Raw genomic sequence first — 18,201 nt, 5'->3', positions numbered from 1 at the left:
CTTTCATTATTTGTATTCACCATGTGATGTAATTCATCAGCTTGGCCAGCACTTCTGACACCTTCAACGTTCCTTGAAGAGTTTGCTGTGATGCAAACTACAGGCAACTGTCCAGTCGTGACAGTCTCTTCTCTATGGCAACTGCACATATGTTGGTTCTTAACAAAAGGAAAAACTTGCTCATCAAACCTCACATAACGAGACACAAAAATTTTATCATCACTATCTAAACATTTATACCCATGATGTGAGGTACTAAGCCCAAGAAACACACACTGTCTGGATCAAAAATCCAATTTATGTTGATTAAATGGACTAAAAAAAGGAAAGAAAGCACACTCGAATACTCTCATACCCGAGTAGTCAGGAGCTTTTTGATAGAGAACCTCAAATGGAATTTTACTTGATATAGTCTCGGTTGGTAGCCTGTTAATGATGTACACTACCATAGTAAAGGCATGACTCCAGAACTTTGTTGGTAGTGATGCTTGAGCCAACATGGCTAGTCCCATTTCAACAATGTGTCGATGTTAATGCTCAGCCTTCCCATTTTGCTCTGATATGCTGGGACAGGAAACTCGATGTTGAACACCATTAGTAAAAAACCAATTCTTTAGAGCTTGGTTCACCTCCTCTATCGCTCTGCTGAGCCTTGATTTTCTTCCCAAACTTAACCTCATCTATTTTAATGAGATTAAGAAAGCATTGGCTGACTTCATACTTCTTTCTTATTAGATACACCCAGGTGTGTATGCTAAAAACATTAATAAATGAAACATAATACAAGTAGCCTTCAGTTGAAACCACAGGTGCAGGCCCCTACACATCTGATACAACCAGTTGAATTTTTTTTTATATTCAGTCAACGAATTAAAAAAAAGGCAGCTTATGAGTCTTTCCTTGCAAACATACAGAACAAACATTATTCAATTTTTTTTCACTAGAAGAAACATTACACGTCTTCATAACATCTTTTACAATTTTTACACAAGAGTTCCCTAAACGCCTATGCCACAGTTCCAAATCACTCGAATCCTTTGACACATTGTTCACCATACAACTTGACTTCTTCTCTTCATATGGTAGCAGCTGGTACAACCCTTCATGTGTGTGCTTCCCTTTCAATAGAACGATCTGAGTCTGTGCATCCTTTACAAGGCATTCAAAAGGATGAAACTCAATAAACACATTGTTATCACGAGTGAATTGAGATACTGACAATAATTTCTTCTTAATATGTGGAGCATGTAGCATGTTTTGTAACACCAGAGGTTTAAGACTAGAAGGCAGAAAACCTTGGCCAACATGGCCAATCTTAATCTCTTCACCATTTCCCATTAAAAGTGTGTTGTTACCTTTGTATACCATACCTGAATTGAATGGTACAAGGTCATTTGAAACATAATGAGTGGCACTTGTATCTGGATACTACAATGCATTGGAATGTTTTGATGCATTATGAACTCCTGCCATACTAGGCACAGTGGATACAAAGGTTGTAAGTGCAGTTTGGCCAAATGATTATTGTCCTTATGTTGGTGCAGGATAAGCTACACACTCCCCATGAAACATGTACATTACTTGATTCGAGGAATAGGGCAATCCTTGATGAGTCGATGCATAAGGCATAACATGTATATAACTGGATGGATAGGGATTGAAAACATGAGAACTCATTGTTTGATTATACGCATGCCCATTCACAGGAACAACTTGCTCAACTGGCTTCTTCCATTGCTCAGCAGGCTGATCTTCACTAGCAACTCTAGTGAAATCTCGGTCAAAACAACGATAACACCACTGAACAATGTGCCCAAACTTTTCACATAACTGGCACTGTGGTCGATTCGAGTTATTAAACCTTCCTCGCCCTCGACCAAGATAGCCTCCCTATTGATCTCTCACGGGATAAAACTGTTTTTCAGTTAATCTGTTTCAGTGGCATTCTGATCCTTCAACCCATTCTCATCTCTTGAACGAACAACCATATTCGCAGAAATACCATCACTTAAAAAAACTTTCTGCCTTGCCTTACAATCCAGGAGCATTTCAATGAGAATATCCAGTGAAACTATCTCACGAGATGTTATAGCAATTATATACTCAAACTCCATTGATAACCCAGTAAGAATCACACTTACTTGTTCTTGCTCAGGCACAACACAACCAGCAGCATTCAACAAATCACAGATTGTCTTGATTTTGGCTAGATAATCACTCACAGTCAAGCCAGATTTCCTCTAAGAGTGCAAACTGTGTCGTAGAGAAGAAATTTTGGCACTAGAACGTACTCCAAACAATCTTGATGCCGCATTCCAGATTGTACGAGATGATGTGAGCCCCGTAAAATGTGGCAAAACCTTCATGCTAACCGTTGTCAACAACCATGAAGCAAGCAACTTGTCTTGTTTCCTATGCACAGTAAAGATTGGATTTTCCTCAAGCTGACCTGACTCATTTGTAATAAACTGAGATGGAACATGATTATCACCCGAGATATAAGCCAACAAACCATAACCATCAATTATAAGAGTCACTTGTTGCTTCTAAAGAAGATAGGTTAACTCAGTAAGTTTTATAACATCCTGTTTCGGTATGTGCTGTACACTAGACTGAACCGAAGAACCATACGATGAATTTACTATGGTATTCACCAGAGACTGAACACCAGCTTGTTGTAGATCCACCATTTTCCAAAGAACCTTCATAAAGAACCTTCAAGAATCCTCAAGAAGCAATCACTAAAGCGAGAAATAACAAGAAAAAACCAAGAAGCGCAGGACCGTTTTTGGCGACTGATACCATGTAAAGTTACAACAACAAATAACAAAACTAAAAGCAAGAACAAAACTAAAAGGAAGAAACTTCTGAATTTCATTATCTTCAAGTGAGTGATTACACAAATCTCAAGGAGAGCAATTATAGTTAGGATTACAGTTGTAACTAATGTTGTAACTAACTTCAACAAACTGAAACGTCTCCAACTGCTTAGCTGCAGTGTATCAACCCTCAATTACATGAGCGACCATTATGCACATCAGCTCTCAACTGTACGTGCGCTCATGTCCCATGCACAACACACAACTATATTCATTTACATTCATTAACACTAACACTGTTTGCAGTTTTGAGATGTTGGGGTTGGATATCATGAGTTAACGTGTGGGTTTTCATACATGTCGTCGTCGTCAAAGCTGTTGATTAAGGGAGGAACATTAGTGAATGCTCACAATCAGGAAGTAGCTGATGTTTATGTCGAAGATGGCATTATTTTAGCCGTCGGGCCTAATATCAAGGTAAGGTGTTACCAATATCTGAAATACCCAAAGCCAAGCTTTGTTCGTTAGTTATAAATTGGACCTCTTCTTTTGAAATATTTCCAAGGGACAAATCCAGTCGTTGTGATTTTTGTTGTTTTAAGTTGTAACATCTTATATAGGATTCTCAAACCACTTGGAATTTCGTGATATCAAACCCTTCTTTTTCATGGTATAAATATGTGAAAAACTAGGTTTTATCTTTGCAGCAGTGTAGATATGTTCTTACTTTAGTTTAAGGTGTTGCTTGGTCTTGATATTCGATATTATGATTTTAATTTAGTATTTGTGTTACATGATTCTATAAACATGCTCAACTGTATTAGCAGGTTGATGAAGATGTCACCTTGCTTGATGCCACCGGAAAATATGTCATGCCAGGTTGTTTTCTCATCTATGAGTATATGATAGATTTTGGAATTTTAACTTTGAATATCAGGGCAATTAGCTAGAATCATGCTCTTAAAATCTTTAAGTGGATTAATTGAAAAGAGTAACTAAGTATGTCCTACATTTTATGCCATTAAGTTGTTACATTTCATCGAGTTTTTTAGAGTCTAAATGCAAGGGTGTATTAACTCAAAAGTAACAAGATATATATACAAATTAAGTAAACCTAAAGAAATAATAATCTGTCCGATAAATAAAATCTTTAATATTAAGCAAGTAACATCCCAAATAATCAGCTCATTAAATAACATTGTCAAATTATTTCCATTTTCCTGAAACCTAGTAGCTAAATATGGCTTATTTGTTTCACCAGTTTACTAGCTCTCTAAACATTGACAGGAGGAATTGATCCTCACACGCACCTAGCTATGGGGTTTATGGGTACCGAGACAATTGATGACTTCTTTAGCGGTCAGGCTTCAGCGTTAGCAGGTGGAACAACAATGCATATTGACTTTGTCATACCTGTTAACGGTAGCTTGGTAGCAGGTTTTGAAGCCTATAAAAAGAAAGCAAAGAAGTCTTGTATGAATTATGGCTTCCATATGGCAATCACAAAATGGGATGAATCAGTTTCTAGGGAAATGGAAATTATGGTTAAAGAGAAAGGAAAGCTTCTTCATCTTTGAGATGATTCGTTGTACTACCTGTGATGCAAACTTCTTTGACATTCCAGACTTCATAATCTGTATTTATTACCTAATTTGAATTATATACTTGAGTGAAACTCATGGAATTTCATAAATTTATAGGTATTAACTCTTTCAAGTTTTTCATGGCATTCAAGGGGTCTCTTATGATAAGTGATGAGCTTCTACTACAAGGATTCAAGAGGTGTAAGTCTCTTGGTGCCCTGCCCATGGTCCATGCTGAAAATGGAGGTGCTGTATTTGAAGGACAAAGCAGAATGATTGATCTTGGTATTACGGGTTCAGAAGGACATGCCCTTTCCAGGCCTCCAGTGGTAAATTTTCAAACAAGGTTTTGTATTCTATGTTACAAATAATTTCACCTTTACACTTTTTGTTTGTTTGTTCTTTGTGATTGATTATCCTCTTTCTATAAGTCAGTGTCTCTTTTTTTGTTATTTTTTTGTCAGTTATATTGCTATTTTTTCTGAATCTCAATATAATTTCTAATTACAAGCAGGGAAAGTTGCTTTTTTCCCTCTACCTTAATCACTGATGCAAAGATCAACTGATACTGTGGAAGTTTCTTAGTGTTCACTATTTTAGTAGATTGCATCAAACTGTGTTTATAGTCAGCAAAACTATTACCCAATAGATATATTTCTGTCTTCATGTTTTTTTTCCTTTACATTTTTTTGGGGTGTAGTCAACCATATTTTCTAGTCATGATTTGGCTTCCACTTGAGTTTCCAATTCCATGCAGCTAGAAGGTGAGGCAACTGCACGGGCAATTCATTTGGAGAAGTTTGTGAATACGCCTCTATATGTTGTCCATGCGATGAGCATTGATGCCAGGGTTTCAAATAGTGGGACGCAAATGCAATAGTGGCCATTATTTCGTGATCGCGCCGTAGTCCGAAATCGATATTGAAGAATTTAATGGTGGACAGCGGATTCACATGGATAGCGGTTCGTCGAGCTCGCAATTTAACGGGTAACAATAAATAGCCCGATAACGGGGTGCTATTACAGTTTTTCAACCTTTACTACAAAAAAAAAAAGCTTAAAAGAGTTGGAATTCTCGCCCACAAAGCATCTAGAATTTTCACCCAAAAAGCAACTGGAAAAAAATTTGGACGACCGTGTTTTTTGTCGCATAGTGACAGTGGACGGTCGATGAAATTCTGTGAAAATGAAAGGTTGAGAATAGGGAGATTTGGACTTGGAGAGAATTCACAGGAAGGTTGAGAATGAGGAGATTTGGACTTGGAGAGAATTAGACTATGGAGAGAATTAGAGAGAAGAGCTTTGGATTTTTCTTTTAACATGTTATGTTTGAGTTTTAACTCAAAAAACAAAAGTTAATAGTTTGTGCCGTCCACTCCCATTTCCTCCCTTTTTTATTTTTAAAATAAATTCTAAAATATATTTTTAAGGAACATGTTAATTTGTTATAATTATCTTTTAGAATTTATAATTTAATCCTTACTTTATAATGTAAACTTTTGTTTATGCAGTTATTATTTCGAAGTAAACACGAGATATTCGGTACTCCACAAGCACAAAGAGCTTGGAATCAAATAAATCCGAGTAAATAGGTAATTAAATGATTTACTTTATATTATTTAATTATATTATACATCTTATTTCTTTTAAATAATAATGTATTCACAATGTCATCACACATTTAAAACTTTATATTTGATTAAACTATATTATATATATGTCATTTTCGCTTAAAAAACATTCTAAAAATCATTAAAAATGACTCATTATAATTATAATTATTATGCTTGCGGCATCTACAGTAACCGCGATGGTATCCGTTATGTCCGCAACCGCGATAAACGCGACCGCGAACGTTATTTAAATCCTTGATTGATGCCATGGAAGAAATAGCTAAAGCTAAAAAACCAGGTTTTGAAGTTCTTCAATATCTTAATTTATTTTCATTTTTTATGAATACATCTCTCTGTATTATCAATATTAGCAATTTGTTTCTCCTGTACATGAACTTTTGATGCATGTTGGCAATTGCATAGTAGTAGGGTTCATGCATGCATTATTGTTACGGGTCAAATCTATATTAGGAAAGACCTTTAATTTGGGTTATTTAACTAATGATTGGGTTTATTGATTAGTTTTTAATTTCAGTTTAATTTGATTTGTTTTCTTTTAGGAATAGGTTGTGAGAAATGGAGGGAAGGGAAAAGAAATTTTCCTGATCGAAAATTCTTACTGGAAAGAGAAAACAACCTGTTCAAATAGGTTGTGGATTACAGTCCTACTAGGTTTCTCTTCTTCCAACTTTTATTATTTTATCTCCTAAAACTTATCTCCTAAGAAAATAAAGCCTAATCATAAAACAAAGATACATTACAAATAATTAAACTACTAAGAGAAATTAAAGTCCTAATTATCCTTATCATACTCAAATAGAGGTATTTAGGAGACGTCAACGTGGGAGGAGTTTTCCCCAGTACAAATTTGAAAAGTTTTATCTGTTGAAAGCTGTCATTTTCTTTTATTTAGTTGACATGCTATACTGCAACACATTATTTCATTGAGAATGACATGTTGACACCCAAAAAATATTTATTGCGATATATAGTAACATTTAATAATTTAGGATGGTCATAGGAGATCATAACCTTTATATGATAGGCTTTAACTGTGTATCAACACTGCATATGCTAGTCATTGAAAGAACGGAATAGTTGTATCCATGGTAAGGGATGTTGCTAGATGTTCTTCTGGAAATCTCTGTCTTCTCTGGGTTTAGCAAATTATTTAGTAAAAAATGGATTGAGTTGTTTCACTGCTATTTAATATTTCCTTCCTGCAGAAGCTCCAGTTAAAAAACTGACCATTTATTTCAACACAGGTATATCCCCTTAAATGTTTGGAATCACTTTGTGTTGATATTGTAACTTGTCTGGATAATCTTATCTAGATGAGCATCAAACTGTATTATGGCCTATATCTTCTGATTGAAATTTATTAAAGTCACTCCAAGTTTGCTTGCTGTAGAAAATCTTGTAAAGAAGAATGGTTCTCATTGTATGAATTTTCTCTCAAGTTTCAATCATTGAGGTGGCCACTTTTGGGAAGTAAATAGGACCATCGCTGTTTACACCTCAGGATCATATTTTTCTGGTGACATAGATGTGTAATAGCTCTTATGGGAGGTACATTTCTGGACTGAAATGGTTTATAACTTGGTGTCTTACAGGGCAGAAAGTTGTTGGAGAGCCAGTGGTTTCTGGATTAGTCCTCAATAATTCTGGGCTTTGGGATCCCCGACTTCGTCACTGCAGCAAAGTAAGAATCTTCCCTCATCATTTTCTCTTTAATCACATTGTATCAATCATACATGTATATTGAGATATAACTTCATTACACATTTCAGGTATGTCAGGAGTCCTCCTATCAGGGAAGCAGGACATGACAAGGCTCTGCAAGCTGCCCTTTCAACTGGTGTTTTGCAGGTTTTATTTCATCGTTGATTTATTCAGTTAAAAAATAAGCACCAGAACTTAGGGACACTAGAAGGTTTGCGAAGCTTGCTCATATGAGCTGTAGTATTTATTGAGCAACTATAAGTTCTGCAAGATGACATTTAAATTATCTTTTCCTATTTAAAGAGACATAAGAACTGCTATTAAAAATGGTGGAATAGATTTTCTGAATGTTTTTCTTTCGCTAAATGCAGTTGGTAGGAACTGATCATTGTACTTTTAATTCTACACAAAAACTTTTGGCATTGATGATTTCCGGAAAATTCCCAATGGTGTCAAATGTCAATGGTAATGTTAAATGTTCCTTGGCATTTTTTAATTTCCATTCTTGCATTGATGTTATTTAAACCATCATATCTTGTGGTACCTTTGGCTTTGGGAAATCGGGGATTGAGGATACTATGGTAGTAAGCTTTAGTAGACTTCTACCTTATTAAAACAACATCATCGGTAGCAGCAATAGCAGCTGGATTTAGATTCATATTATATAAATGATTTGTTTTCTCTATATGACTGCATTTTTCAGATACCTGGCCAAATTTCTCACTGATTTTGTGCAGATTACAAGCACTGAATGGTATGATTTCATTGGGTCATTTTTGTTTATTGTAACCTTTGTCTGCTTTGAAACTCACTGCATTTGAAATGATATGTGTTGCTACTTTCAATAACTTGTTCTTTACACATAAGGAAAGAAGAAAACCTTGGTCCTTGCCTGCATAAAAGCATATAAAACCAATTTTAATAGCCGAGATTTTTCAGTGCCAGGATCTTCAATATCTAGCCAAGAAAAGGAGCAATTCTTGTCGGATCAGATGCAGATATTATTATATTTAATCCCAACTCTAGCTTTGAAATAAGTACCAGCACACACCACTCTAGGACGGACACAAATGTCTATGACGGTAGGAAAGGAAAGATAATCTCAATCCTTTTATTTGTTTCATTTGCTGAGGCTAGTAACTCATGATTCTTTGGAAAATAAGCGCCTTGTTTAGGCTAGTTCAATGGGATTTATTCTTACACTTTGAAGACAAAAATGGTTAATTTATGGGTTGTGGATTAATTTATGCTTCATGTCCTTCTTGTGTTCAGTCTTTTGTGCATATGGTTTTTAAAGTTCCAAGAAAAGTCAATTCTTTCAATATTTGCTATGCCTCGTGTTCTGTAGATTGCAATTTAAAAATAAAATAGTAATTCATGCTATTTTCAGGTTTAGATTAAATTAGATACTCTCATTCGAAGTTCATAAAATTGCATTACGTGTTCTTATGATGTAGGGCAACTAGAACGGGTTCTATTAGATGAAGTCATGAACTATAAACCAGGAGATTAAGATGTAGAGAAGAAAAATGCATGACAGTAATTTTTTTCTTTTGGTATTATTACATAAAATCTGGAGATGGAGATATTCAGATTTTATGGATAAAAGACATAAGCTGCTCCTTGGGGCGTGAACAGTACCCATTGAATGCTAATTTTGAAGGTCATTATGTGTTATGCCAGTGCTTTGATAGTTGAGTTTCCCATGGTTGAAAGTGAATTATCAATGACCTATTTCCCATTTGTAATGGTTATGGAGTGATTTATACAAAAAGAAAAGTTAGGAAAGAACGTATAGGAGTAATACCTAACCCCAATCGTAAGGGCGTATAATATAATCCTAAAGAAAGTTTGATTGCTGAATAAACTCTTTTAGGTTTTCTTCATTAATTGAAATAATTTTACAGCTTAAAAATAGAATTCCAGTAACTATAATTTTCACAAGACCTGGGATTGAAAATATGAAAAATAGGGGACTTAAACTAAGGTTAATAAGTTAATAAACTTAAACAACTCATTAAGTTTTCTAAGCAATATAAGTGGTCCTATCTGTAAGCTTTCAGTTCCTGTTAAACTTTGCTATCTCCGTGTCTTCAATTTCCATCATACATATAACTTTCTGATCATTAAATATGCATATCCTCTGTGTACTTAAATGTGTAGACGCACACATTAATGTGTGTGTGCTCTGAACCATGTCATCCTTGTTGAATGATTTTGATATGGTTTCCCAGGGAAAGGTTGAAGTAACAATAGTTGGAGGAAGAGTAGTTTGGCAAGATGGTGAGCTAAAAGTAGCCCCTGGTTCTGGAAAGTATATAGAAATGCCTCCCTTCAGCTACCTTTTCAATGGAATCAACAAGGCTGATGCTAAGTACTTATCTTCCCTCCAAGCTCCAGTGCTTTTCTGCATCTTAATTGGTAGGCTCAAGAAATTTATTGTATTTATAAAGAAACTTGGATTGAAAATTACTCAACAAAGAAAATCAATAAGAGCAGACTGATTAGTCCATGTAAAATCTGCATGGGAAAGAAAAATGAACTCAGACCATTTACATGTTAATCAAACTTAAATATTAAAGCCTTTTCTAGTTCAGAGTATAAATTTATCAGTTTAAGAGCCTTGTAGCTTTAAAATGTTTAATGGTTAGGTATTACTGATAAATGGTGAAGCAATGTTAACTTACTGTTTTGATGGTTATAATGCAGCTGCTGCCATGGTGTGTTATGCTACTTGTAATTGTGTTTTTATTAAGTGATTAAAAAGTTTGATCTCTTGTTGTGGTTCTTATGCCGTAAGAGTCAGATCTATTCGTATTTATCTTTTGTTCAAGTCTTTTGGATGTGTTTTAAAAAAATTTCTTGTATGATCTCATTTGGCTAATTTCTTGTCAATGGTTATAAGAATATATCTTAATGGGACAAAATCCAATTTAACTATGTAGAACTCTTTTAGTTTTACACATTTTTTGGATCATTGGATGAAAGAAACTAAAAGTTGAGATTAACAGTAAAAAATAATAAATTCACTGTGAGAAAAAAGAGTTAATTTTAGCTTTTGATTTCTACAAATCCAACGATTCTATAAAGATGTAAAATTAAAAGAGTTTTACATGAATTCTAACCCTATCTTAATTTTGTGTTTACTTTACGCTTATAATTATAAATCATTGTAATTTTAGATATTTCCTTTCTAGGAAACTAACATTTCTATTTGCATTAAAAAAAAAGAAGATACAAAGTTAAAATTTGTCATGTATAAAATAATTATAATTAATAAAAAATAAATACTTGAAATCGTTTTCGATTAAAGTCATTAATTCTTTAAAATTGTTAAAATTTGTTATGCAATGAAAATCCGATGAAAACTACCGCTATAGGATGAACACAAAAGGATTTTTCAAAACTTACTTTTATATAAATATATGGAGATACATATTATGTTTAAAACAAATAAAAATGAATACTTGAAATATATATAAAAAAAAGGAAAAAAACAAAACTTGAAATATTTTCAAGTTAAAAAATTAGAAACCACTTTTTTAAATTAATAAAGATTATATTTCTACTATTTTAATCAAATTCATTTTAAGTTAATATCCATTTAAAAAATTAGTGTCAATTAATTTTTATTTATCTTAATATTCAATTTAAAGTGAATAAAGCTAAACTAGTTAAAATCTCTTCACTCTTCTTTTTATATAGTGAAAGGGATATTCTCTATCTTGTTATTTTTTATATAATTTTTTATTCATATAAAATAATTCATTTTTCTCTTAATAATAAATTAGTTTACTCAATCTCTGTCTCTTCACTTGTTATCATAATTCCAAATCTTTTAAAATCTTCAATATCACCTTTTATTTTAGTTGTTTGTTTTATCCATTTTTGATGGAGAAATAAAGAAGACAATTTATTTTTTAACCAAAAAAAAAAAAGATTAGATTAAAGCTGACACACCTCTTATTAAGAAAGTGTCTTGGATGGAACATCTAATCCTTTAAAGATATTTCGTCTTAGCAACTTGGACGAGGCTTTAAGTCAAGATATATGAACTATTAATATTCTAAAGATGTTTTACCTTGACAACTTAAATGGTGGGAAAAATGCCTTAATATGTCACAACACTACTAGATTTTAGCTTTTCGAAGCAAGAATAAGATAAAAATCTTGAATAAAGAAATAATTCTCTCCCAAGAGAATCTTAAAGAGAACTTTTATTGATTTATAAAGGATTAAATATACAAAAGGTGCCCAACGTATGTCTTTCGTTCAAGTTTAGTGTTATATGTTTATTTCGTTCCATCTTGGTTCCTAACATTTCATTCTGTTACTCAAAATGGGTCAGGCAGTGACGGATTGTTAAGTTTGACTATTAACCCATAAAAATGGCAATCCTGTAATACCCTAGACTGGTTCGACACACAGTCGACCCATCTGAGTGCCACACGAAACCACTAGAGTAGCTAACCAAAATTTTTCTAATTACTCTTAATTTAAAACGACCATTTTACTAACCTTTTTCGAAATAAAATCAACCATAAATATAATTGAAAACTTTATATCGGGGGAGTTCCTAAAATAAATATTTACATTCAAAACATATACATACCAACTCTTAAATAAGCTAACGACTCAACCTTACAACAGGGTTTATAAATATACATGCCTTTCAAAAACTTGAGACGTACTAAGATGCTCCACCTAATCTACGTAAGGAAACAAATTCCAAATGCTTAGCTGAGTAGCTTAGTGCCACACTAACAACTATAACATAATAAAAGTGGATCACTGAAAGGCTCAAGCTATCAAGTCTAATGTATTAGTGAGTATACTTGTATATTCACTCTCTACTCTATGGTAAACATCATGGTGCGACTGATGGTTTTACATCTCGGAGCTCCACACACCTCTCTAGTTTATCGAGGATGACTACTCGAAATCTCTGCATCGGTCAACACCCTCGACTAACCCACCCCTTGCGAGTGTCGGGCCTTGGCCCTAGTTAGTCAGCTTAAAGTGTCTTGCACTCCCTTAGGATATCTGCACTGATCCTATACTTTTGATCTGCTAGTTTTTCTAAAGGAACTCGGGTGTCCTGATCGTTTCCCGGGCATTCAAATAAGGCTAGTCTTATTTCACCCTACTCTATCTCATTTCTATATTTAAATAAAGCATCATTATTGTTCTCACTTGTAGTCTTATTTGGGGAAATTATAAGCTTTTTTGGAAAACATCATCTCTTCTTAAAACTCTCTTGAACTCACTTCCTTAAAAACATAACCTTGGTATCGATATTGGCCTTATAGTATCAATACCTTCTCATCAGTATCGATACTCTACCCAAGGTATCGATACCCAGTGCTGAAATACACATAAGTATTGTTACTTGGACCCTGTGTATTGATACTCTCTAAAATACTGATACCAAAATAGTGTTATGAAATTATGGTTTCAATACTGAGCTCTTCGGTTTTGATATCGAACCTTCAGTGTCAATACTCCTTTAAGGGTATCGATATTGCTCTTTAAAAACTCTTGAGATAAGCTTTTCATATGAACAATATCGATACCGACCCTTTAAAATGCCCTATTTGGGCATGAAATTGCCCCCTAAACTCCCTAAATTTCCTACCTTAAAGTTTCCCAATTGTTATTGAAGTTTTATGTGATCATAAGGGTCATAAATAAGGCACTTGAACATGCTATAAACATCAAACATTAAATCTACCATGAAAATACATCTTTAAGCTTTATAATTAACTCTCAAGCTAGAACTCATTTCTAATAACCCACAATTGATATGAAGAAGTCGTGAGTGTGTTACCTTATTCTTTTCTGTTTCTAAACCACTCTAAATCAACTAGGAGGTACATTTTCCTTACCCCTTTCCTTTGAACTTTCTCCCTCCCACCTCCTTGACTAATCAAAGGTAAGAAAAGAATTACTAGCTTATCTAAGGCTTGAAACTAAGTTAAGAAAACTCTAAACTTGTTAATTTTACTAGAAACAAGCTTAAATCTATTAACTCCTTTTTACCTTTTAAAAACCCATTTTGAACACTTAACCAAAACCTAAGATTTAAGGCTTGAATTGAAGGTTAAAGGATAAAAATCAAGGTTCTTACCTTTGTTTATTTAAACTAAACTTGAAACTCTTAAAGCTTTCACTTTTAAGCTTTCTCTCGGGAAGGAAAGGAAGAGATAAAAGAAGAGGAAATAGGAAGATATTTTGGGTGGGTATGGTTTCATATGAATAACACTTGGGTTAAAGGGTTTCTATCCTTTAATTTAAGAAATGGGTAAACTATACTTTTGGTCCCTCACATTTATTACCCATCTAAAACCACCACTTCCCTTAACTCTTAGGCCAAACTTGAGCCCAATACTCTCAAATACTGGTCTAAACTAGTTTAGAAGATCTAATGGGCTTAACTTATGGGTCTCATGTTAACCTGAACTATTGACCCGAAATTCAGGGTATTATAACTCTCTCCTCCTAACAAGAAATTTTGCCCTCGAAATTTCGACTGGGCATCTACAATATATCTAAACCACTAGAACATATAAACTTAGAGGGTTGAATACTAGGTCTACTAAGACAGTAACTGGAATAGAAAATTGTAACACCCCCAACTCGTATCCGACCCAGATACGAATTCGAGGTGTCACATTGAGTTTTCAAAATATTTACTTTTAAAAGATAGTTGAAATGTTTTTCACATTAAAATAAAATTGAATAATTTACATTAATTACAATCAAACATTTAATTAAATGGCAACAATATTTAATACAACAAAAGAACCTACAGTTTAAATCGCTTCTAATCTGATCCTTGGTAGAGATATGTTGTCCTGACTTCCTATCTTTGCTCCTCTGGCTTCTTTGATCCTACGTGTGAAACACTCACAAGCTAAGTCTTTGACGTGGTGAGGCATATCATGCATAAATGAAACATTGAAACATGTAATCATAAACTTTCATAATGTACAAAATACATCATATATTTCATAAAACAATAACATGTAACATCACACACTTTGACAAACAAGAACATGTAATAATATATATTGGTTATTCATGTTATTTCTTTTAATAGCCCATGTACATTCTTGAGAACTTAAGGTATTTGAGTGCATTGAGGTTGTGCTCAAATGCTATCACCAAAACTCGTATAAATTACACCGAAGTGCCACGTAGAAATTTGCACCGAAGTGCCACATAGAAATGTCTCGAATGACCACATAGTATTATCCCGAAGTACCGCATAGAAATGTTCTGAAGGACCACATATAATTGTCCTGAAGGACTGCGTAGAACCCTCGACTCTTTGCATACTAATTATACCCTCAACTCTCATATCACATACTTATGGGCTTTACCTTCTATACCATTTCACATAACTTATCACATAGGCATGTATTCACATAGACCATTTTCACATAACTTATATCTTATTCTCATATATCCACATAGATCATGGTCACATAGGATAACATGTAATAACTCGATGTTAAGACGGCGTTCCTACATGGCGATCTAGAGGAAAAAATCTACATAGAGCACCCTGAGGGATTCAAAGTTCCCAAAAAAAAAAATCTAGTGAGCCGTCTGACTAAGAGTATATACAAGCTTAAGTAAGCACCAAGGAAAAGATACAAAAAGTTTGAATCTTTCATGACAAAACATGATTTTAAAAAGATGGAAATCGATCATTGTTTCTTCACAAAAACGTTAGCAAGTATCGACTCTCTCATACTTCTGCTCTATGTTGACGATATGTTAATTATTGGAAAATATCGCATGAAGATAGTTACGTTAAAGAAATAACTATGCAAGAGTTTTTCCATGAAATATTTGAGACCGGCTAAACAATTCTTTGGGATGTGAATAACTCATGATAGATAAAAGAGATTGTTATGGCTATCCCAAAAGAGATACATTGAGAAGGTGTTGGTAAGATTCAACATGCACAAATCAAAGCCGATTAACATACCATTTATTGAACACTTCAAGATGAGTTCGAAGCAGAGTCCCACAAGTGAGAAGAAAATAGAGGAAATGAAGAAAATTCCATACTCATATATAGTAGGCAGTCTCATGTATGCAATGATATGCACAAGACCAGATATCGCCTATGTAGTTGGAGTCGTGAGTGCTTATTGGTTAACCAAATGAACATTAGGTTGCAGCCAAACGGATCCCCTGATATCTACGTGGAACTTCCAAAAGGTGTTTATGCTTTGGAAAAGGAAAACCTGTGTTGGAAGGATACACAAATGCAGACTTGGCTAGTGATATTGATTCAAGAAAATCAACATCGGGATATCTAACTACTTTTGCAGGGGGTTGTCTCATGGTAATCAAAGCTGCAAAAGTGCGTTTCATTATTCACTACTGAGGTAGAGTACATCGCAACTACTGAAGCTTGCAAAGAGATGTTGTGGATGAAAAATCTGTTGCTGAAGCTGGGAATAGATCAAGAAATGTATATCCTAAAGTGCGATAATCAAAGTGTAATTTATCTGGAAAAGAATTCAATATTTCATTCCCGCACAAAACACATAGACACTAGATATCATTGGATCCGAGAAGTTCTCGAAGAAAAGAAAATACATCTTGACAAGGTTCACACAAATGAAAATTGGCCAGACATGATGACTAAGGTAATACCGACAAAGAAGTTCAAAGATTATTGTCAAGGTGTCGGCTTACTACTACCTCCCAATTAAGTCGAGAGGGGGAGATTTGTTGGATCCCTCCTTAATTGGAGAGGTTCTAGAAAATTCTAGAGCTTTATAGAGAAGTGTAGAATTTTCTAGAACATTCTTGAGAACTCTAGAGAAGTGTAAAACTCTATATAAGTTTGTGAAAGAGTGTGGAATCCTCTGGAATATTTTGGAGATGTGTGGAACCTTGTGAAAGAGTATGGAAGAGAGTGTAAGAGTGTAGAGCTTCTTAGAGTGTGTGGAGTATTCTAGATAATTAATCTCCACCCTTGGATGTAAGTAATCTCCACCATTCATTGTGGAGGTGGAGTAGTATAAATAGGGGTGAGAGACTTCATTCCTAACTATAAAATTTCAAAAAATAAAAAAATACTAAGAGAGTCCACTTCTTAGAGTAAGAAACTAGAGAGTTAGAAAACCTTTTTAAGAGAGAAAAGAGATAGCTTGGGAAGTCTTTATCATCAAGCTTGAGTGAGCCACCAAGTGTAACATCCCAAACTACGGGTTAGTGACTAAATTGTAAAATTTCATAATTTAATGATTAAGTGGAAAAGTTGAATAATTTAATGACTTATTTAAAAATAATTCCTGAAGGGTTATTAGTAATTATTAAAAGAATGAGAGGGCAAAATGGTCATTTGACTTTGAAATAAAAAAATGATGATATATATGTATGAGGGGATAAGATGAAGGAGATATTTTCTCCACTTCTCTTCTTCATCTTCTTTCTTCTTCTTCCTCCACGTGAGAGCTCAAGCAAAAGGTAAGATTTCTGCGTTGTTGATTATTATCTGAAATTTAAGTTGGATTTTGATCCTTAGATAATAATTAAGCTTAAGGAAAGCTTAATTTGTCTTAAAATCAATAGATGAAGAAGTTATGAAAGATTAAAGAAAATGGGTTTTTAAGTGAAATTTTGAATAAGAAGATTTAAATGAATTTGGAGGATGAATTTTACTTTTCATCTATGAGAATAAGAAGTTAGAAGTGTTAGAATTAAGTTTGGATAACATGAAAAATTTGGTATGATTCTTAACCTTTAGAATTTGGATAAAATATGGGAGATTATGAAGTGTTGGAATGATATAAATTGATTAAAGTTGTTATAGATGAGTTTAGTAGCATGATAAGGATTTTATAGATAAAAATTTGGGTAAAGTGTTGATGATTTTTGGATGAAATAACCTATTCTGGGCAGGTGCATCGATGTACTATGAATGTGTACCGATGCACTAAGACAAAATTTGAAGGTGTATCGATGCAATAAGGGGTGCATCGATGCAATAAGGGGTGCATCGATGCATTAAGGGGTGCATTGATGCATGGGAGTTTCGAAGCTATTTTGTGTACCGATGCACCCATAATGCATCGATACACCCCTAAAGGAAAAATGGAATTTTGGTTCATTAAATTAGCCTAAGTTATTAATACCAAGTTATAAGGTTTAGGCTTTTGATGATTGTTTCAAAAATTATGTTTATGTAGATATTGAGCCTAAACAAGTTTCGTAACAATCAAAGAATTATGATCGAATCAAAGCAAGGCTAAGGTGAGTGCAATTTAAATTGTACTTATGGTATTGAACGAACATTGGATTGCGATGAGCCAATGATGGAGTTACTATGGTAAGAAGTGACTCTTAAAATGTTATTTGATATATGATTCTTATGTGTGCATTAGTATATAGAAATGGGTGTATGTTATTATAGGTTACATGATCTACATGCTTACATGA

The 18,201-nt window shown here is 33.9% G+C and overlaps 1 pseudogene; it reads left to right on the top strand.

The window, feature by feature from the left end:
* Positions 1-3,176: 3,176 nt before the first annotated feature.
* LOC120184384 overlaps positions 3,177-18,201 on the top strand; it is a 31,115-nt pseudogene continuing 16,090 nt past the window's right edge.

Source organism: Hibiscus syriacus, unplaced genomic scaffold (genome assembly GCF_006381635.1).
Source record: "Hibiscus syriacus cultivar Baekdansim isolate YM2019G1 unplaced genomic scaffold, ASM638163v2 tig00112888_pilon, whole genome shotgun sequence".
Taxonomy (NCBI): Eukaryota; Viridiplantae; Streptophyta; class Magnoliopsida; order Malvales; family Malvaceae; genus Hibiscus; species Hibiscus syriacus.
Note: the sequence above shows the minus strand (reverse complement) of the source record. Positions and strands in the feature narration are given on the sequence as shown.